Here is a 20795-nt window from a genome sequence, read left to right as displayed (position 1 = left end):
TTTGACAGTCAGGGATTTAAAGAGTATGAATTAGCATCAACACTGTCTGGACCTGAAGATGTGTTTGGTGTATGACAAATTGAAGATCTGAGCTCTCCAATGGTGATTGGGGCATTCACAGGCCCATCATTTAAGGGGAGCAGAGGTCCCTTGGCCCCTCCGGCTTTTGAAAATACACTAAAAATGGTATATATATACAAATATTGAGTACAAGTGCTTTGCCGTCCTTCCTCCCCCTCGGAAAAAGTTGAAATGACAGCCCTGGGCATTCATCAAACCAGAGAAGTCTTGATGGGGGCCATTGAAACAAAGTCCTTGTGAGTGTGATTTATAATTTATTAGATTTGTCTGGAGAAGGTTTAACTGATTTATAGGATCCACCACTTCTAAATTGTTGACCTGGATTGTTGATAGAAGATGGCAATCCACAGTAAGTTTAGTCTGGATGATTTTAAGATTTTGAAGGATAGTAAAAATCTTGGGATATGTGGCATAATAAAAAGTATTTTGTGACATAAATTCTCTTTTTTGGAGGTTGGGCTCCTTGAATTTATTCATTATTTCATTATTTGAATTCATTATTTTTCTTATAGATGATCCAACACTGGGAACAGGGCCATCTCTGATAATGTCAGAAGACTTTTTTTTGGAGATGAGTAAAAAACATAAGGATGAATCAAAATATTCATTAAAGGATATGACTGAACCTTTTTTGTAGCTGATATGCAAGATTTTTCTATATAATCGGAAAAAGAACAAGTACTGTCAAATGATGCCAAATTTCTTTAAAGGAACCCCAGTTTGTGGTGGCAATTTTGTGAGAAAATTTATTTACCCCAAGATTGATGTCAAGACAAATTGGAAGATGATCACTGTCATAAAGAGAATCACTGTTGTACCAATGAATGTTATGGAATAAGTTTGACAAACAAAAATATAAATCTGTCGTGTTCGATAAATTGCTTGAAAAATAAGTTGGGCACTTTGGTTGGATCAAACAAGCTGGATTTTGTTGAAGCCAGAGAAAAATATTTCTGCCTACTGTATCTGTCCGAGGATTGTTCCATGAAGAGTGGGATGAGTTAAAATCACCAACAATGATGAATATAGACATTATTTTTGATAGAAAATTTAAAATTCTAGATTCATGATTAGAGATTTCTGAAGTGACAGCAAGGTAGATGTTTTTACTTGTTACGGAAATGGATCTTGATTATGGTGACTTCAACACCTTGAAGACAGAATTTATGGATAACATGAGAGGGATATGTAGAGCAACATCTGTGAGAACTCCACCACTGCCTGAAATGTTGTCTCGGTCACATCTGTATATTACAGAGTTTGGTAAGTGGAAATGGTCGTTACATGTAAGGAATGTCTCATGAAGACAAAGGACATCATAATCTATTAGGAAATTTAAAAGATGTAAGAACTCATGCTTTTTAAGCTACAAGAATTCCATTAAAATCATCCTTCAATGATGAAAACAAAGAATATTATGCATTCTTGACTAAATTAGCAAGCAGAACAAAATGGTGCTATGAATATCTTATTTATTGGAATCAAATTGAGAAAATGGCCAGAAGCACAAATGTTCCAGTTGAACACAGAACAAAAATTAGCACCGACTTCTACTGAAGAAAAAAATATTGATAAAAGACAGAAAAAAAAAATATTGTCAAAAGAGCATATGCAAGAGCAACTGGCCTTGGATTTAACAAAACTAGAGTTACAAGATATACAGAAGACTGGATGTTGTGAAGATATTTATTATTTGAGATGTTAATTTTTTAAGGAAGGAAAAAACTCATCTCTGCCTCTACCGGGAGTCGAACCCGGGTCCCTCGATTGCCGGACGAGTGCTCTGACCACTAAGCTACAGAGGAGATAGAGATTTTCCTTCGCTAGAGCGTATATATGCCGAACGGAACCGTGCAATGGACGGTGAAACCGATTAGCTAATAGCTCATGGACGACGAGCCACCAGAGGGCTATATATATGACATGAATGTCGCTCTCCACTTGTTAATACAAGATATACAGAAGACTGGATGTTGTGAAGATATTTATTATTTGAGATGTTAATTTTTTAAGGAAGGAAAAAACTCATCTCTGCCTCTACCGGGAGTCGAACCCGGGTCCCTCGATTGCCGGACGAGTGCTCTGACCACTAAGCTACAGAGGAGATAGAGATTTTCCTTCGCTAGAGCGTATATATGCCGAACGGAACCGTGCAATGGACGGTGAAACCGATTAGCTAATAGCTCATGGACGACGAGCCACCAGAGGGCTATATATATGACATGAATGTCGCTCTCCACTTGTTAATACAAGATATACAGAAGACTGGATGTTGTGAAGATATTTATTATTTGAGATGTTAATTTTTTAAGGAAGGAAAAAACTCATCTCTGCCTCTACCGGGAGTCGAACCCGGGTCCCTCGATTGCCGGACGAGTGCTCTGACCACTAAGCTACAGAGGAGATAGAGATTTTCCTTCGCTAGAGCGTATATATGCCGAACGGAACCGTGCAATGGACGGTGAAACCGATTAGCTAATAGCTCATGGACGACGAGCCACCAGAGGGCTATATATATGACATGAATGTCGCTCTCCACTTGTTAATACAAGATATACAGAAGACTGGATGTTGTGAAGATATTTATTATTTGAGATGTTAATTTTTTTAAGGAAGGAAAAAACTCATCTCTGCCTCTACCGGGAGTCGAACCCGGGTCCCTCGATTGCCGGACGAGTGCTCTGACCACTAAGCTACAGAGGAGATAGAGATTTTCCTTCGCTAGAGCGTATATATGCCGAACGAGGGACCCGGGTTCGACTCCCGGTAGAGGCAGAGATGAGTTTTTTCCTTCCTTAAAAAATTAACATCTCAAATAATAAATATCTTCACAACATCCAGTCTTCTGTATATCTTGTATTAACAAGTGGAGAGCGACATTCATGTCATATATATAGCCCTCTGGTGGCTCGTCGTCCATGAGCTATTAGCTAATCGGTTTCACCGTCCATTGCACGGTTCCGTTCGGCATATATACGCTCTAGCGAAGGAAAATCCCTATCTCCTCTGTAGCTTAGTGGTCAGAGCACTCGTCCGGCAATCGAGGGACCCGGGTTCGACTCCCGGTAGAGGCAGAGATGAGTTTTTTCCTTCCTTAAAAAATTAACATCTCAAATAATAAATATCTTCACAATATCCAGTCTTCTGTATATCTTGTATTAACAAGTGGAGAGCGACATTCATGTCATAAAACTAGAGTTCGTAAAAAATCAAAAACTGATCATTGAAACCGGTATTAGGAAGTCTTTCCAGAAAACTTTCCTCTTTTCACTCCATCATTAGCATTTTTGTAAGAGATGACATTCTCAATAAACATAGATTTTTTTCTAGGCACAGATGTAAGCGGTGGGATACGGAAATTTCGCCCCCGAAATTTTCGTACCTGATATTTCACCTGCCCTGAACGCATGAGTGACTGATTGTGTGAGTAAGCATATAAGTGGTTGAGTGACCAACTGAATGCTTGTATGAGTTTCCAAGTGAGTGTCTGACTGAATGCTTGTATGAGTTTCCAAATGAGTGACTGATTGATTGAGCATATGAGTGACCAAGAGAGTGATCAAGATGAGTGACCAAATGATTGACCACATGAGTGATCGAGTGATTTACTGTATGAGTGATCAAGTGAATGACCGAGTGATTTACAGTGTGTGTGATCAAGTAAGTGACCGAGTGATTGCTTGTACGAGTTCTAAAGTGAGTGATTGATCGTATCAGTAACCAAGTGATTAACCACATGAGTGACTGAGTGATTGACTGTATCAGTGACCAAGTGATTGACCACATGAGTGACCGAGTTATTCACTGTATGAGTGGCCAAGTGAGTAACCAAGTGATTGACCATGTAAGTGTCCAAGTGAGTGACAGAGTGATTAACTACATAAATAATTATATGATTGACCAAGTGAGTGACTATGAGTGACCAAATGATTGATTGTATCAGTGATCAGGTGAGTGACGGTATGAATGTCCAATGGAGTTACTGAGTGGTTGACCATATGGGTGGCCGAGTGAGTGCTTATTTGAGTTTCCAAGTGAGTGACCATAATAATGAACAAGTGAGTGACAGAATGAGTGACCAAGCAAGTGACCGTATGTGTGACCGTAATAATGACAAAGTGAGTGACAGTAGGAATGACCAAGTGATCAAGTGAGTGACTTTATGATTGACCAAGTGAGTGACTGTATGATTGACCAAGTGAGTGACTATGATTGACCAAGTGAGTGACTGTATGATTGACCAAGTGAGTGACCGAATGATTGACCGGGTGAGTGTCTGCAAAGATGATCCCTCTCTATTATAGGTGGTTATGTAATACTTTAATGGGCCCTAAAAATTTGGAATTTGCTGTGAAGCATAAAATAATTGTTTACAAATTTATGTTGCAGCGAAACTTTCCAACATAAGCTGGAGTATAACAGTTCTGAAGAAAAACATTATAATCTCCCAAGCAACCCCTCCCCTGTCACGTTTAATATGTACGCCAATGCACTTGTGACAGCAATGGACATTATATTATGCTTTGTGCAAATTTCTGTCACATACTCACATTTTCACAAGGGGCGAAATGTCGGGTTTGAAATGAAATATCCAGTTCAACTCACATAGTCGCTCACTTGGTCATTCATACAGTGATTCACTTGATCACTCATACGGTCAATCACTTGATGATTTATATGATAACTTACTTTGTCACTCATGCGGTAGAACTATCCGAGATAATAATTTTGAAGAGTAATTTCACTCTCCAAAATTGTAATTAAATTCTTATTAATATTTTTACACAAAATTTGAAAGAGTATTTTCAGTCCTCTACAAAATTTGAGGGATTGAAATTGAGTTTAGATGCATATTGGATTTTCCCGGCAAGTTCCCGCTCTCGATTTTGTCCCCGAATATTGGATTGTGGTAACCGCAGCTCCTTATTCAAATTATTGGCCCCCTCATCGTGAAACCCCAATCATATCCTTAATCCTACAGTGAAGATGGTTTACTCTAGTTCAGTGTTTCTCAACAACCGACCGCGGTTTCCGTTTTCAAAAAAAAGAAGAAAAAAAAGTCGCCATTGTGTGTGTGCAAGCAGCAGAAATTACTATGGTCGATCATGAGATTGCGTCGGGAGAGAAAAAATTCATTTCATGAATATAATAGCTAGTCCGCCGAATTATAAGTGTTAATTTGTAAATTTTGCCAAATAACGGAAGTTAAATCGCCAAACATTGTGTTGAATGTCCTTAAATTTGCTGCCATTTTGCAGTAATTTTTTTCAGAGTAAGTAAACTTTCCCCCGACTTCTTATCAGTCGTAGGTTCTTGGCTGTACCTCCACTACGATTCCAGGACGAAATAACTGGATTCTAGACCCCCAAAAGAAGAAAACAACACTTTATTTAATTTATTATCCAACACCTCCAACGGAACCGTCCTGTCTCTTCGGTACAAACTTTCACACTAACTCTTTTTCGAATGTCTCAAATCGTTCTCGTTTCTTTCTCGCGCGACTCCTGCTTCTCCTCTGCCTTTTTCCAACCTCTTTTCTCCTGAACCTTACAGAGTATAACTGAAAAACAAGAAGGAAAATTAAAAAACTTCATTTTAAAGAATTTGTGTATGTGTTGATCCTAGGGTTGACAGAATGGTAAAAACCCTCCTGTCCTAAACTGTCCAAAACCTCCTATTTATAACAATAAGTGAAAAACTTTGCAATTTGATGAAGAGGCGACTTCTATAATCAAATAATAAACTTTATATTATATAATTAATATTATTAAAATTACATTAAATATAATAAAATTTTGAAATTCAAAACAGCATGTGCAAAGGGTTATATGACTGATATTAGGTTATCAAACAATTGAAAACTGAACTGTCTTGAGGTTAAATATTAGATTTATGGAAACATGAAAGATACAAGAATGGGATAGAAATTTATCACATGAAAATTAGAAAAAAGCAATAGATATGACTACAGAATGAAATTAAACTTGCGTAATAATCGAACATTAATAATTAAGCGCAGCTGCGCCTTTTAACATTTGATAACACATAACTAATTTACAGGGCCGCACTTAGGGGGGGTGCGAAAGGTGCGGTCGCACCGGGCCGCAATTCTTCCTGAAGAAACCCTTCTTTCTCAGCAGATGTTTTGGAAATTTTTGATTTAAAATTTAATTTTCCCCCTATCAAACTATTATTGATTGTGAAAGGAGGCTTTCAGTTAGAATCCCTATAATATCATTTTTAGTGTTATTAGGTATGGCATTAGTTTCTTTCAAACAGGAAAAGAGTGTATGCAAGTGGTCACATTCTTTACCCCTGAAAAAAGTCTGGCCTTTCTTTTTTCTGCTATTAAAGATATAACAGGGCTGCATCAACCAAGGAAAAAAACATGCTTAGGACATCAAACGAAAGGGACACCACAAAAGAAATCTAGTAATTTTTTCCCAATGACAACCTCCCCTCTCATTGGAGTTACCATCTGGGGGTCTATTACGCTCATGTCGTTATGCCCGCGTTTCAAACGTGTTTGGGGTTTGCGGTGCATTGTGGGATAGATTTACGTCACCATCGCTAAAGGTTGATTTTTCTCACATCGTTACTAGCGATATTCGTTATCGACATCGCTACGTAAAACGTTAACTAACGAGAACCGCAGACCACTCGTTATGTTCGCGTTACGGAAATAAACATGGCCGCTCGCGCGTACATTTTTCGATGAAGGTGAGAGCAACGGAGACAAATTAGTTAGAATTGGAAATTATTCATTCATTATTAATTTATCAAATTGTTCATTATAATGAATAATAATTCTCTGAATTACGTTACTTAATTTAGTAACATGATTTAGAGACAGCATTATCGTTTAAAATGTTATCTGTACACATACTGATTGGAAAAAATTATTCATAGTGGTAAATCGTTATAAATTATACTCGGTAAAAAGATAAATCACTCTACAAAACGTTTTTTTTTTTTTAAATCTTGCATGGAAATGCCTTTATTCTAATCTTAAACTCATCTCAATATAAGAATAGTATTTAACTGGTAAATCTCTCTATCGCTATGTTTTCAAGACATTTTAAAATTCGCTCAATATTTTTTTTTACACCTCGTTCAAAATCGACGTCAATATATATTTAAACGTCTCCAGATTTTCCCATTCTTAATTCGTTTAATAACATTGATATTTTGTCAATTAAGTATTGCTACTTTCTGTGCAGTACACAGAAGTGTAATGCAGTAAACACCATTACACACACACACACTATACTCTGCGCACACTCTAAGTACACTATAAAAAAATCAAAGTAAATTTTATTAAATCAACAAATAAATTTTTTCTAATCCTTGAGTGCATTTTCTGATCGGAGTATAAAAAAATAAATATCAACAACAGTGTAAATTTGGTGGCACTTCATTTTCCATGTGTGAGACAAGGAAACCAATTGTCTAATTGATGATGTAAATAAAAGGTTACTTGTTCTTGATTTTGACTTAATATCAAGACGGTAGATAAATGTGTTAAAAACATGGTAATATATGATGATGATATTTTTGATAGTCGTTTTGCAAATTCACATAGCGTCATTGAACTTCAATAGAAAATCATTTTTTTAAACGTAATAATTTAGAAAATTTCCCCGCGCGCCAGTATCATGTGCGTGCATAGCCTACCTTTTTCTCAAATATTTGATGAAAGTAAAAAGAATCCGGATGAATTAAAAAAAAAATGTTGCTTAGAAAATTAGGGACAACCAACCGCACGAGTAAATAAAATAATAATAACGCACGTGCTGCAGCACTCGTTGATAGTGATGATGATTATCAGCAGCGGAAAAAATTATCCGATTGGTCCATCCCTTTCGGAGCTAACGCAACTCTCGGACCAGGGAGTTTTTCGTAAAATAGATAACGACATACCGCGGGTTGCTGAGAAAAATTAAGTTTTTGACGCTGGTCGCTGAGATTTGCGTTATGAGGCTCGTTGAGAATTTGCGTTAAGGGCGTGACGTCACTAACGACCTCGTTGTATAACGACGTGAGCGTAATAGACCCCCTGGTCTGAAGGTACTAATAGTGCTCACAATGCGTAGTTTCATCTGGTGGTGCTTCCATTAGCTATAGTAGCCTGTGACATGGATATCTCTAGATGACAACTGCCTCAGAATGAGGCAACTTCGATTGTCCTTCGGAATTTTAATTGCATACCTTCCTGGGAACTGTCATGATGTTTTCCTAGGGAGCAAGGCCGTAGTGTGCCTTTCCGGGGCAGACTTTTCTTTGGAGCCATTCTTGAAAAGCTTCTATTAATAAAAATAAATTAAATTTTTTGGAGTCCCCCCCCCCCCGTACGAATTCTAAATTGTGACAATTTTTAGAACTGAGCTTTCGAAAAAAAAAAGGTAAGATGTCTCTTCCTTTTTTTTCCCCTTAGTCTAATAACTCATTTAGTACAGTACCGACATTAGAGATATTTTGTTTCATGAACAGGGAGTCCATGCATAAAACATTTAAGAGCACAAAGGTCTAAAAATTTAGGATGTAGGCGACGTTGCTTGCAGCCCGATAGTTCATTCTCTGATAAGAAAATGTGTTTGCCAACTATTAAATAAATTATATCTGAGGTTTAAACTGATTGCAGTAGCGTTGCTAATATTCGACAACTTATACAAGGGCATCTTTTTGAATTTCAAGTTTGAATATTCAAATATTGAGATTACAATCTTGGATATTATTTGTGGAAAAAAATTCTTGGTTTTAAACAAGTAATAACATCGGAGTGCTCATATATAATGAATCCCACTTAAAGCGTTCTTCAAAAACTTTTTTTTTTTTTTTTAAATTTTATTTGGGTCCTTCAGAAACAACTCCCCGTGTTCCACAGAGTATGCCACGAGGCTTACAAACGTAAGTAACAACAACAAACATATACGGTTCAAGAAACTCAAAATTTGCAATACAGCGTAATACAAAAGAAAGGAAAAATCAGATCAGTATGTACAATAACAATATACGAATGCACTTCAAAGCGCAATATTGCACCAGTGAATGCCATATGGTATCAATGCAATGAGAAAAAAAAAAAAAAAAATTCAATACACACACATGAATAGAAAAATATACGACCACACATAAGTATATATATATCCATACATACACATATATATACACACACCAATACATACATACAAAGATAGTGAGAAAAAAATAAATAAATAATAATAATAATAATAATAATAACAATAATAATAATAATAATTAGTACTTAAATGGAAATTTTGATTAATTATTCAAGAATCGAAAACAGCACTTGCAAGGAAAATGAGAATGTACACATTGTATATACAAAAAATAAAATAGAAACCAATTATTTTTTCGCAAAGATATTTTGTACATATATTTTTAGAATGCGAAGGACTTCCTTTGATTTGACCAAATCGGACAATGCAGGCGGCCAAGAAATAGACAGTTTCTTAAGTTCTTTTCTGAAATGAACCCTCTCAAAGACTAGGCCAGCACGTCCTATAGATATTTCTTCAAAAACTCGTCTTAAAAAAAACGTTGTAGGTGGGAAAACGGGAAACTTTAAACACTTTAGACGGGAAATTTCAAGTGTTAGTAAAAGATATGATTATGAAAATAAGTCGTACGCAGCGAGAACTTTCCAAGTGGGAACGTTAAACGGAATACACTTTATTTTTGTGAATCCCAGTACTCGATTCCTGTACTACTATTTACATTAGTTGCGCAAAAACAAAAAAGATTCGAAAAATGACCAAAGTTATCGCATTGTAACATATCTTTGATAAAGATGATGAAGCACTTTAAAAATATGTCAGAAATGCACGTCTGTTCAATATGATTCCAGCCACGATGAAGTGTAAGCATGTGGACCACGCTAATTATTATAAGTCATTTATAAATTTTGTCAAATTAATTAAAACGCAATTTCCTCTCAATATACAATGTTTGATTACGATCTCAACTATCAAAGCGTTCCTGAAATAGTGGAAAAATAAGCGTAATAAAATTAGTTCTTCCTGAACAAATTTTTTTCCCCTTCAAGAGTTAAAAGGGGAAATTTTATTTTATTTTCGGAAGTCTAAAAAATTACAAGTTGGGGAGCGACTGCATAAATTTTTTTGGAGGGGCCGCAAAATTTTTTTGCACCGGGCCGCGAAATTCCTAAGCCCGGCCCTGCAAATTTAGCTGCCTTGTCTGTGCCAAGATGATTTCTAAGATAACAAAATTTGAAAATATTCTTTCAATTGATGCATAACTTCGGGGGACATGAAAATAAAAAACAATGTGTTGAAGACAGTCTTTTGATAAGCCTTCTTCCAGTGTTTCTTTATTGCTGTCCCCCATGTGATAGAATTGTAAATATACTTTGAATTTATTCGGTGAAATATTAGCTTCTAGTCTCATAAAAGCAAAAATTAAAATTTAACAAAAATTTTGGGTCTTGAAGTCTTCTGTCGTCATGTAGGCGTAATCAGTGTTTGTGAAATTGTTAGTCATGTGTGGGTGCTACATAGTTGCCTCATTTGCTTCGGATATTTTCTTTCATTTGTAATTAGTTTTTGAAAATTGAGAATGTAAAATAGAAAGTTCACTTGAAAATTTGAAGAAAAAGTTTGAAAAGTCAAAATAGAACAATTTGCATTAAATAAATACTACACCATTGATATTTATTCACATCATTATATTGGTATCTAATAAAAAAAATAATATTTATGTTTAATTTCACAATAATGCAATGATTAGGCCTATAACTGTGACTATGCATATTTGGTACCTTCAATATAATGTATTTTTTAACGATAAATGTTTGGACAGATTCTGCAGGGTTTATACTTAGAAAAAAAAAACAAATGACACCTTTTTAAAATGTTTTTGATTTAGTTAGTTTTATTTTCTGCTTGTATTTTTTTTTAATATGTTAGTATCATGGAAAAAAACCAAAAAAAACCAAACAAAGGTTTCCACATAAGATTTTGAAACTTGGAGGTTTTGGACAGTTTTTCCCCCACGTGTCTTGTCCAAAACCCCAACCCTGGTTGATCCACTTTGAGCGAGAGGTGAATAAAGAGTTGCTGCAAATATAAATAATTTTAGAAGTTAGAGAGTGATCATAAACCTCTGATTCCTATCTTGAAATGAGTTCCTCTCAGGTAATCCTTAAATTTCTCACAACCCCATGCAATAGCTAAGGCTTCCTTTTCCATTTGGATGTATCAAATCTCAGCGGTGGTTAAAGTTCTGGAACCATAGGCAATAACACCAATCTGGCCATCATCTTGCTTTTGGCGTAAGGTGGCTCCCAAGCCATATGAAGATGCATCGACAGTAACTATGGATTCCTGGTTGGGATTGAAGATTTTCAAAACAGGATCAGATGACAGTATCTCCTTCCATTTGAGAAAAGCATTTTGCTCTGAGGTATATCCCAGACAAAATCTATTTTGTTACTCAGAAGCATAGTTAGAGGAGAAAGCACTTCTGCATAATTTGGAACAAAACGAGCCAAGTAATTCGCCATGCCCAACATCTGTTTCAGTTCCTTCTTATTTGTTGGTGACTTATAGCAATCCTTGATAGCAATGATTTTCTCATCATCTGGGTAAATTCCTTGGCTATCAATGATGTGACCAAGAAATTTAATTTTGCTCGTTGAGAAGATACATTTTTCTTTGTTCTAAATCAAATGAACATCCTCCAGTTTCTGGCAAACTAGTCTCAATCTCATATCATGCTCTTCTTGAGTAGACCCCCACACTAGTATGTCATCCATGTGACAAACTGTTCCACTTGTGTTTTCCAGAATTTGTCTCATTCTTCTTTGGAAATGTTCTGGAGCAAAAGAGATTCCAAAGGGCAGTCTAAGAAATCTGAATTTTCCAAATGGAGTAATAAATGTTATGAGATAAGATGATTTTTCAGCCAATGGGATTTGCCAGAATCCTGAATTTGCATCCAGTTTTGAGAACACTTTAGCACCAGATAAGAGATTCAGTGTGTATTCCACTTTGGGTAAGGGATGTAATTCCCGTAGAACATTTTTGTTCAGCTCGATCAGATCCACACAGATTCTCACCTTTCCATCACTTTTGAATGATGACACATTATGACAACAGGAGAGCAACACTCTGTTGGCTCGGTGACTGGAGTTATGACTTTTTGTTCGACCATCCTTTTTATCTCGATTTCTGTCTTTTTCAAAAGAGGTATTTCAGTTTCAAGAGAGGAATTCCTGTAAGCTTGAGTTGTATGGAATAGCATTCCTTCATGAGTCCAAGTCCTTCGAACAGTTCAGGAAACACTTTTTTTTCGGATCTATTGCAGTAATCCATTGAACAGCACTGATATTGGGTCCTAAACCAAAGGATATCAAAGCTGGTTTCCCAAGAAGACAGTTTTTCAAGCCATCGATGACATAGATTTCTTCTGTGCATTTCTTGTTTACATAGCTCAGAGGTGCTTCGAACATCCCAGCACATTTAACGGAGTGTTATCTGGACCACACAGAGTTCTATCAGCTGGTTTCAAATTGAATTTCTGAAACATCTTGTGATACAAAGTTGCAAGTATTACTGTATTATCTGCTTGGCTATCTAGAGTAGAAATTTCAATTTATTATTTATAATATTGACAAAAACTGTCAAATCCTGGTTTGTGTTGTCTTGAATATGACCCAAGAACGAAATTTTTGAATGCTGGTTTGGTTTCTTTGCTAAACAAGCATTTCCAAAATGTCCAAATTTCGAACATTTAAAACATTTGACATCTCTAGTTGGACATAATCTTCTCTCATGTTTCTGCTTGCCACACCATTTGCATGTCTCCGAAATTTGGAAATCTGAAAAGTTCTTGCTCTTTTTTTATTTTTCACACCAGACTTTTGATATTGAATGTGATCAGATTTTCTTGAATACATTGCATGTATGGGAACAACCGTTTCATTGAGTTGATGTTGTTGCTGCTTAATTGATTAACTAAGCCTAACTTGTTCTACCGCTTTTGTTAGTGTAAGTTCGGCATGCAGTTGCAACCTTTCACTCAGAGGTTTATCTCGAATACCAACAACAATACAATCACGTATGTGTTGATCATGCAATTCTCCATAATCACAATGTTCAGCAAGACTTTATAAAGCAAATACAAATACAACGTCACAACAGGCAAATTGCCCAACGAGGTGGTTGACTTAAGAACATCATGGATCTCCGAGCGATTTTTTGGAGGCCCTACCTACTACTGCTACACACATGCACCCCCCCCCCCCCCGCGGAACCCCCAACGAATCGGTACATGCGGAATTTGCGTGTACGTGTAGTGAAACCTGACGTGAAGTTTTTTTTCTCTGTAATGCTTGTTATGTGTAGTGCTGCCATCTGCCACCAGTTTTTCTAACTATGAGTGAAGTGTTATGATTGAATGATTTATCGTTGTAGGACTGTTGCTCTCTGTGGCGAGACTTTTTAACGGGGAGATCGGCTCACATTTGCTCCTTGAAGTTGGGAACCACAGAAAACCAACTTCAGCCGACCACCACTGTGTGGTTCGAACCCGGATCCTCACATCGCGAGTCCGTCACGATAAAGCAGTAATGAAGTTGTTTACTGATTCTCCTCCTTGCTGCACACGTTTGTTGAACTGTGCTCGTTCAAAAATTGTATTATTTTTAACAATGAAATGATCACTAACCTTCTTCACAACAAATTCATAGTTTCCCCTTTCAGTGTCAGCCAACTTGAAAGAAGTGTAAATGTCCTCGGCTTGTTCACCCATAATATAAATCAGCGAGTTTACCTGCTCTTCTCCCGTCTTGGTGGAGAGCCCAGAAGCTATATGGAATCTCTGGAAGCGAATTATCTATCTTGACCAGTTTGCAGGTGTTGAAAATGTAAAATTGTCCGGCTGGTACATCTGTATTGCTGGACTAGCGGCTAAAAATCCAACATTCCCTAGTGAACTCAGCCAATCACAGAGGAGCGGGAATGAGTTACTCTCGAACCGTAAATTTAACAGCGTAAACACTGTAAGAGAGGTGTAAACAACAGATTAAAACCTTCCGAGCTGGAGAAAAGTTAAAATAGTTCCAAAAGGAAGTGGTTGGGCCGTAACTATAGACCGTTCAAGTATTACTTAAGCAAAATTATGGTTTTTTTTACCCCTCACCAACCTTACTTGTCAGCAAAATCAAGTAAACTGGACCAAAACCTTCTAGATTAGTACCGTTCTTAACCAAGGGGGCTTCGGCTGCCCTCCCCATTCTCAAGAGATACACGGGTGGGGGATATAATATGTTGTATAATGTACACCCCCCCCCCTCGTGACGTGAGATAAAAATTTAATTCAAATAATTTTTAAAAAAATGAAATATCGTAGAAAAATATCTGTGTACTGTTTTGGTTAATTTCTATAAATTTAAAATGTTTTTTCAAAGCTTGTGAAATGAAAGGAAATATTTTACCCTGTGCCCCCCCCCCTTTAAAGGTAGGTCCTGTGTAAGCCCCATGGGCCCTCTTCACTTGTTGATCTGAAGCAACCTAGGAGAATAGATCGGGATTTCAGGACAATGCTGAGGTGAGCACCTCTGCAAATCAACAAAACAACCATCAATTGCCATTGTGCTTTATAATATTTCATATCAAGAGTATGTGAGTGGAACGGAAGAAGGGTGGCGAAATTGGTACAGCCTGCAGGCAGCAAAACCATAAATACGCTGTTTGCCCCGGATGGCTGAATCATGTTTGCCCCGGGCGGCAAAAATCCTAGCTACGGCCCTGTCAGAAGGTGCTTGAGCACCTCAGAATTGATTCCGAAATCAAAATTCCTCATATAAAGCTCAAGACGAGCGCCCATGGGCCTGAAACACTTTCGAAATGTTCCGGATCTATGATAATGATGAACGAAACAAAAAGGCAAAATGAACAGTTAAAAGAAAAAAATTATGAAATTGCATTTTATTGCAGCTTCATATTATTTTAATTAATCATATTCCCATAGACATTAATGTGATACATCAAATTTTTAAAATAAATTGAAGCACTGAACTAAAAACTTATGACGAGTTGAGAGTGAAAAATGATCTTCCTCTTTTTCAAAAATAAATTAAAAATATAACAACCCCTTATATAAGGATAAGATTTTATTTTTCCCCTTTATTGGATCATGTAGATTACCTGAAGACGCATTAGGCCCCTTTCACACGGAGCGGATGCGGACGCGGATGCGGGTCCGCATACCCTTTCACACGAGCACTGAAGATGCGGGTGTTTCGCCCGCATCTTTAGGTTGAAATTCGTGCATAAAAACTATTTTTTCGCAATTTTCGTAACTGTTTTTCTCCTTCACCCCTGATTCAGTGCCCATAGGCAGCCTAGAGGTATTCTTTGGTGGTTTAGTCTAGAGCCACATAGAATATGGGAATAAAGATGTCTTCATTCCGATCCTCACAAGTAGTCGATGGGAGAAAATGTCTTCAAATATTTTCAAAACATTTTGAAACAAAAAATCCGTCTTTTCGGAAAAATATGGAAGTAAAATTCCAAAAACACATCCAATGTTCGAAAAATCCAATCCAAAAGCATCCAAAACATCCCATTAATATGTTCCTAAAAAAAAAATTCAAGAGATATCAAAGAATTTGCAAGTAGAAAAAAAGGGGAGGGGTGGGAACGTTCAAAATGTCTTTGCTTAGAAATATTCACATCACAATTCTGTCTTAGGCCGGGATTACAGTATAAAAGTTTTATAAAAGTTAGTTTATAAAACTTGAAAAATGCAACCGATAGGCCGATCAGTTAAGTTCGCTCGAATGTAACAGATGTGTTTATTGGTTACATTTTTCAAGTTTTATAGTGTAATACCAGCCTTAGGCCGGGATTTTGGTTGAATTTTTCAACTTTCATAAAAGTTCTTTTATAAAACTTTATAGTATAATCCCGGCCGGATTACACTATAAAAATTTTATAACAATTATTTAAAAAAAAAGCAACTAATAAATTTATCGGTTGCATTAGAGCAAATGCAACCGATAAATTTATTAGTTGCTTTTTTCAAGTTTTATAAAATAACTTTCATAAACCTTTTATAGTGAAATCCCATCCTTAGATTAGTCATTTCTGAAATATAAAATTTCATTTTTTAAGTTTATAGACTGAATATTGAGTAAAATATACTTGTAGGTATCGGGGGAACCACCAAAAATATTCAAGTGCTAGGGCCTTCAAACGTCTTAATCCGGCCCCGAGTGAACACCGTACGTGGATAACGTTGTTTAATAAAAGAAGTTTTTTTTAAGTTTGAAAAAATTAAAAGATTAAAATTTAAAAAAATAATAAATATTTAAAACAATATTTCAAATATTTATAATTTTAAAAATTTAAAAAGAAAAAAATTAAAATTTTTAAATTAAATTTAAAAGTTATTAAAGTATGTAGTCAATTAAATATTCGTAATGAACAGAACGGCTTATAATTTTGGTCCCGTCAGTGGCCGTTGTTGACAGGTTTTATTGTATAAAATTGTGAAATATGGACAAAAGGCAGTTAAAGTTGCTATATCTCAGTCTCAGAAGGAAACAAAGAGATAGACGTATGTGGGTACATCGTATTTGATGAACAGGGACCCTCATATGGTGTTTTTAAGGGTATTTATGGCAAATAATTAAAAAAATTCCGTGCAAAATCACCTTCAAAAAGTAGCCAAAGATGCGGACGAATTCGCTCCGCATCCGCATCGTCTGAATAGCTCCGAATAAACCTATTGTCAAAACTTCTATGTGCGGATGCGGAGCCCGCACTTAGGTTTTGACACATGCGGACGACGTCCGGACCCGCATGAAAATTTCCTAGGTGCGGAGATTTTTCGGCTCGTCTGAAAAGCGCAGTATATTCCAATTGTTAAAACTTCTTCCGGACCCGCATCCGCTCCGTGTGAAAGGGCCCTAAAATGGTCATGGTGCTTAGATTTATTTAGTTATTCATATTTTAAAAGAATTTGATCCAGCAAAACACATGTTAAGTATAGGGAAAAGAGTGGTTTGTTTGGGCTTACTTGTCAGCCCATAGGGTTGTCACAACGGCTTCAATTTTCGTTCCTGATGTCACCTCCTGTTGTTTTTTCCTCCATGGGTGGGGGGCATGCTCTTTAACAATAATCAAAAAAAGAGTTTGTGCTAGGAGCATGCTCATTTTTTACATAACTTCTGTGAGATACCTGTTATGTATATAAATGTCCTACCTTTCCAAAACACGTTGGAGAGAATGAAATGTTTGCACCCACTTTCTTCTTGTTTTTCGCACTCCCTCTCCAGGGCCGTCTTAAGACCATCGGAGGCCCCCGGGCCACTTGGTGACCCGAGGCCCCCCCGAGGGTAGGTCCTTGTGAAGAATTAACTCTCTATGTTTGGCACAGATGGCGCCACTATACTGGCAAAAGATACAATGCCGCTATTTAGGTCATCTCGTCTTACTTGCAGAGCCCCTTTTCCTCTTTTTTATTTACTTAACAAGTTTACTGATTTATTTTATTTTCTTCGAGCTGCCGTGGAGCTCTTGGGAGGTGCACACGAAGCCCCAAGCAATTGAGAACAGCTGCCTTAGAGAGTCGCATATAAAAAAAAGACAAATATACTGAAAAATTGAATTTTCTGGATGTTATGCCGAAATTAATATTTGGAAAGAAAAGTGACTTGCTTCTCACTTGCGGGAATCAAACCTGGATCCCCTTGCATACCGGGAAAGTGCGCTAACCAATACACCTCAGCGCTTCTCGCTACTAATGCGTGTTATAAGGAATCGAAAACTGCGTCTCTGGTGTATTGGTTAGCGTACTTCCCTGGTATGCAAGGGGACCCGGTTTTGATTCCAGGAGGAGACAAATCACTGTTCTTTCCAAATACGTATTAGTTTCGGCATAACATCCAAAAAATTCAATTTCCCTACATATTACGAGCAGAAAAAAAATACCATCTCTTAATACAAAAGACAAGCAGATAGGAAAGAAAAATCTTCAAATTCGCCTCACTTTTCCTCAGGGTCGGGCTTAGGAATTTCGCGGTGTGGTGCAAAGGAAATTTTGCGACCCCCTCTAAAAGAAATTTTTGTAGTAGCTCCCCGACTGCCGACTGACAAACTTTTCCAGTTACGAACATAAATCTTGAAAGGGAAAATATTGTTCAGAAAGAGAGACCGCATCTCATTACACTCATTTTTTCGTTATTTCAGGATCGCGTTCATCGTTTGGATCGTAATCAAACACAATCCATTGAGAGGGAATTTTTATTAACTTGACAAAATTAATAAACAATTAGTAATGGTTAGAGTGGTCCACCTACTTATACTTCGTTGTGGGTCGAATCATATTGAACAGGCATACGTTACTAACATATGTTTAAAGCATTTCATCTTCATCAAATGTTGCAATTCTTTGATAATTTTTCGATAACATCATTTTTTCATTCATTCATTGATAACTTTGATTATTTTTCGAATTTTTTTATCTGTTTCTGTTGAATTAATGCAAGACCGTAACTATAAATTAAATTTATTTCGGAGGGGAAGGACTAGTATTTCGGGTACCAAAGTGATAGAGAACAATAGATTTTTCCATATTATCCCATAAAAATCAGTAATTTTCTAACATTTCGGGGGTAGGGGGGAATGGGATTCCCTGGTCCACCCTCTCGTCTAACAACAACAAATGTATGTGCGGAGAAGTCGGCACACCACTCCACTATGCCAGCAGCTGCCCTTACACAAAAGTCTTCCACCTGATCAAACCAAGGCAAGAGCTGGTGAAGGAGTGGTTTAGGAGGATGAGCCGGCTCGAAAAAGAATCACGAACCCTTGAGAATCTCGTGCGCTACCTCGAAAAAGAGGGCATTGAAAAACTACACAGGAGGAGAATAGACATAGGCACCCACACATCTAGACCAGAGCAGCCTACGAGAAGATCCAGCAGACTGGCAGCACAGGCAGCAACACGGCACATTGAACAATAAGTGAGCGACCAAGTCACGGCCCAAGAGACCCCGGGACAAACTGTGATCAGGGCTATGAATGGTTGTGCATAAAAAAAAAAAAATGTCGGTTTACATAGTGGCATGAAATCTTTATGTATATATCATGTACATATTTTTTGTCTTGCTTTGTAAATATTTCTTCATAAACAATAAAAAACCCGCATTAGCCCCCCACCCCGAAAGGGATTCGGCAGTAAATTGTCCCTAGACAATTTGCCGGGGCTATTGTCGGCGAATTGAATTGGTCCACCCTCTCGCTGCGGCCTTGAATGAAACACGTTAGGACTGTATTTGAAAATGTAGATTAATTTAAAATTACTAGAGCTCTTTAATGCTATTACTTGTTTAGAACCAAGAGTTTCTTACAGAAATAAAATCCAAGATTGCAATTTCAATATTTGAATAAGTCAAAAATATGCCCTAGTATAGGTTGTCGAATATTAACAACACCAGCTGTAATCATATTAAACCTCAGGTATAATTTATTTAATAGTAGCAAACTCATTGTCTTAGCAGATGATGAGCTACCAGGGCTGCAACGTAGCTTATATCCTAAATTTTCGGGCTTTTGTGTTCTAAATGTATGCATGAACTCATATTTCATGAAACAAAATATCTCTAATATAGGTACTGTACTTTTCAAATAATTAAATTAGGAAAAAGAAAAAATCAGAGATAAATGCCTTACCTTTTTTTCAGAAGTTCAGTGGTAAAAAATTGTCAAAATTTAGAATTTATATATTGTATATCCGTCTTCCTAAGCATGCTGGAAGAAGCTTTTCACTGATGAAAATGAAAAAGGTATATAGCAGAAGAGAAGAAACCAAAAGCTACTCGAACATTTAAATAGTTTCGTTTGTGAATTTGTATAACGATGTTTTGTCAGCATCTGGCAGCTTCTGCATAACGCAGAAGGTATGAAGAGGACAAAAAAACGAGGAATCAAATAGCTTGCGAACAAATGGCGGTCTCTTTTTGCTTTGAATCAGTCGGAATGTTTGATCAGTCATAGTTTGAGCCAAGAACCGCGTCTTTTTAACATTTCAGCTTTTGAAACCTGGTAAAGATTAAAAGCACTACCCTCGAAATTCGGACAGGAATGAGGGTGGGAGGTATCATCTGTTCATTGGAGATCCTTCCCATCACACTTGTTTATCCATTTTTGAATAGAGGAGAGACCCCTCTTCCCTTTTCTCTTGTACGGCTTTTAGCTGTTGTAGAGATAACGATGCTATCCTCCAGAGGGCTGTTGTGGTTTTGTCCATTCATATGTGTTTTTCTTTTTTTTAGTCTGTGTATTTTTATTCTAGCCTGAAGTGACCGGTCTTTTTCCCAGAAGACACAGCTCGTTGAAACTCCAGGATGTTTGCTGCGGTTGGTCAAATAATGAAAATTTGTATACAAAGAACATGTATACACACCCTCAGAGATAGAGGCGATATATCTGTGTCTCAATACTGCAATTTTCTTTTTCTCTCAAGAAAGAAAACGAAAATTGTTTCCAGGAAGCTAAAACTGCGAACAAAATGAGGAAATCGTAAAAATTATTAGAGTCCAAAAATATCTAGCAGATATAACCCCCCCCCCCCCCATATTGGCAATGACCGTTTCAATTAACTTTTGAAACAAATAATTGACACATTCGAACATACTTGTATAAAATAAAATAAAATTTTTATAA

At 36.9% G+C, this 20795-nt stretch overlaps 1 protein-coding gene across 4 annotated transcripts in view; it reads left to right on the top strand.

Annotated features, from left to right (window-relative positions):
• LOC149069414 (WD and tetratricopeptide repeats protein 1-like) overlaps window positions 1-20795 on the top strand; it is a 530664-nt gene that overhangs the window by 491942 nt on the left and 17927 nt on the right. The window contains exon 16 of one of the 4 annotated variants that reach the window (XR_016195038.1): window positions 594-1344. The exons of the other annotated variants lie outside the window; for them this stretch is intronic. The gene's annotated coding sequence lies outside the window, so the exon portion shown is untranslated. The remainder of the gene's footprint in view (window positions 1-593; window positions 1345-20795) is intronic. 4 annotated transcript variants of the gene reach the window in all.

This window comes from Pholcus phalangioides, unplaced genomic scaffold, assembly GCF_987345545.1.
Source record: "Pholcus phalangioides strain wild (caught in Gottingen) unplaced genomic scaffold, Ppha-v1.0 ptg000022l_1, whole genome shotgun sequence".
Taxonomy (NCBI): Eukaryota; Metazoa; Arthropoda; class Arachnida; order Araneae; family Pholcidae; genus Pholcus; species Pholcus phalangioides.
The sequence above is the reverse complement of the archived record's forward strand: the minus strand, read 5'-3'. Positions and strand labels throughout refer to the sequence as shown.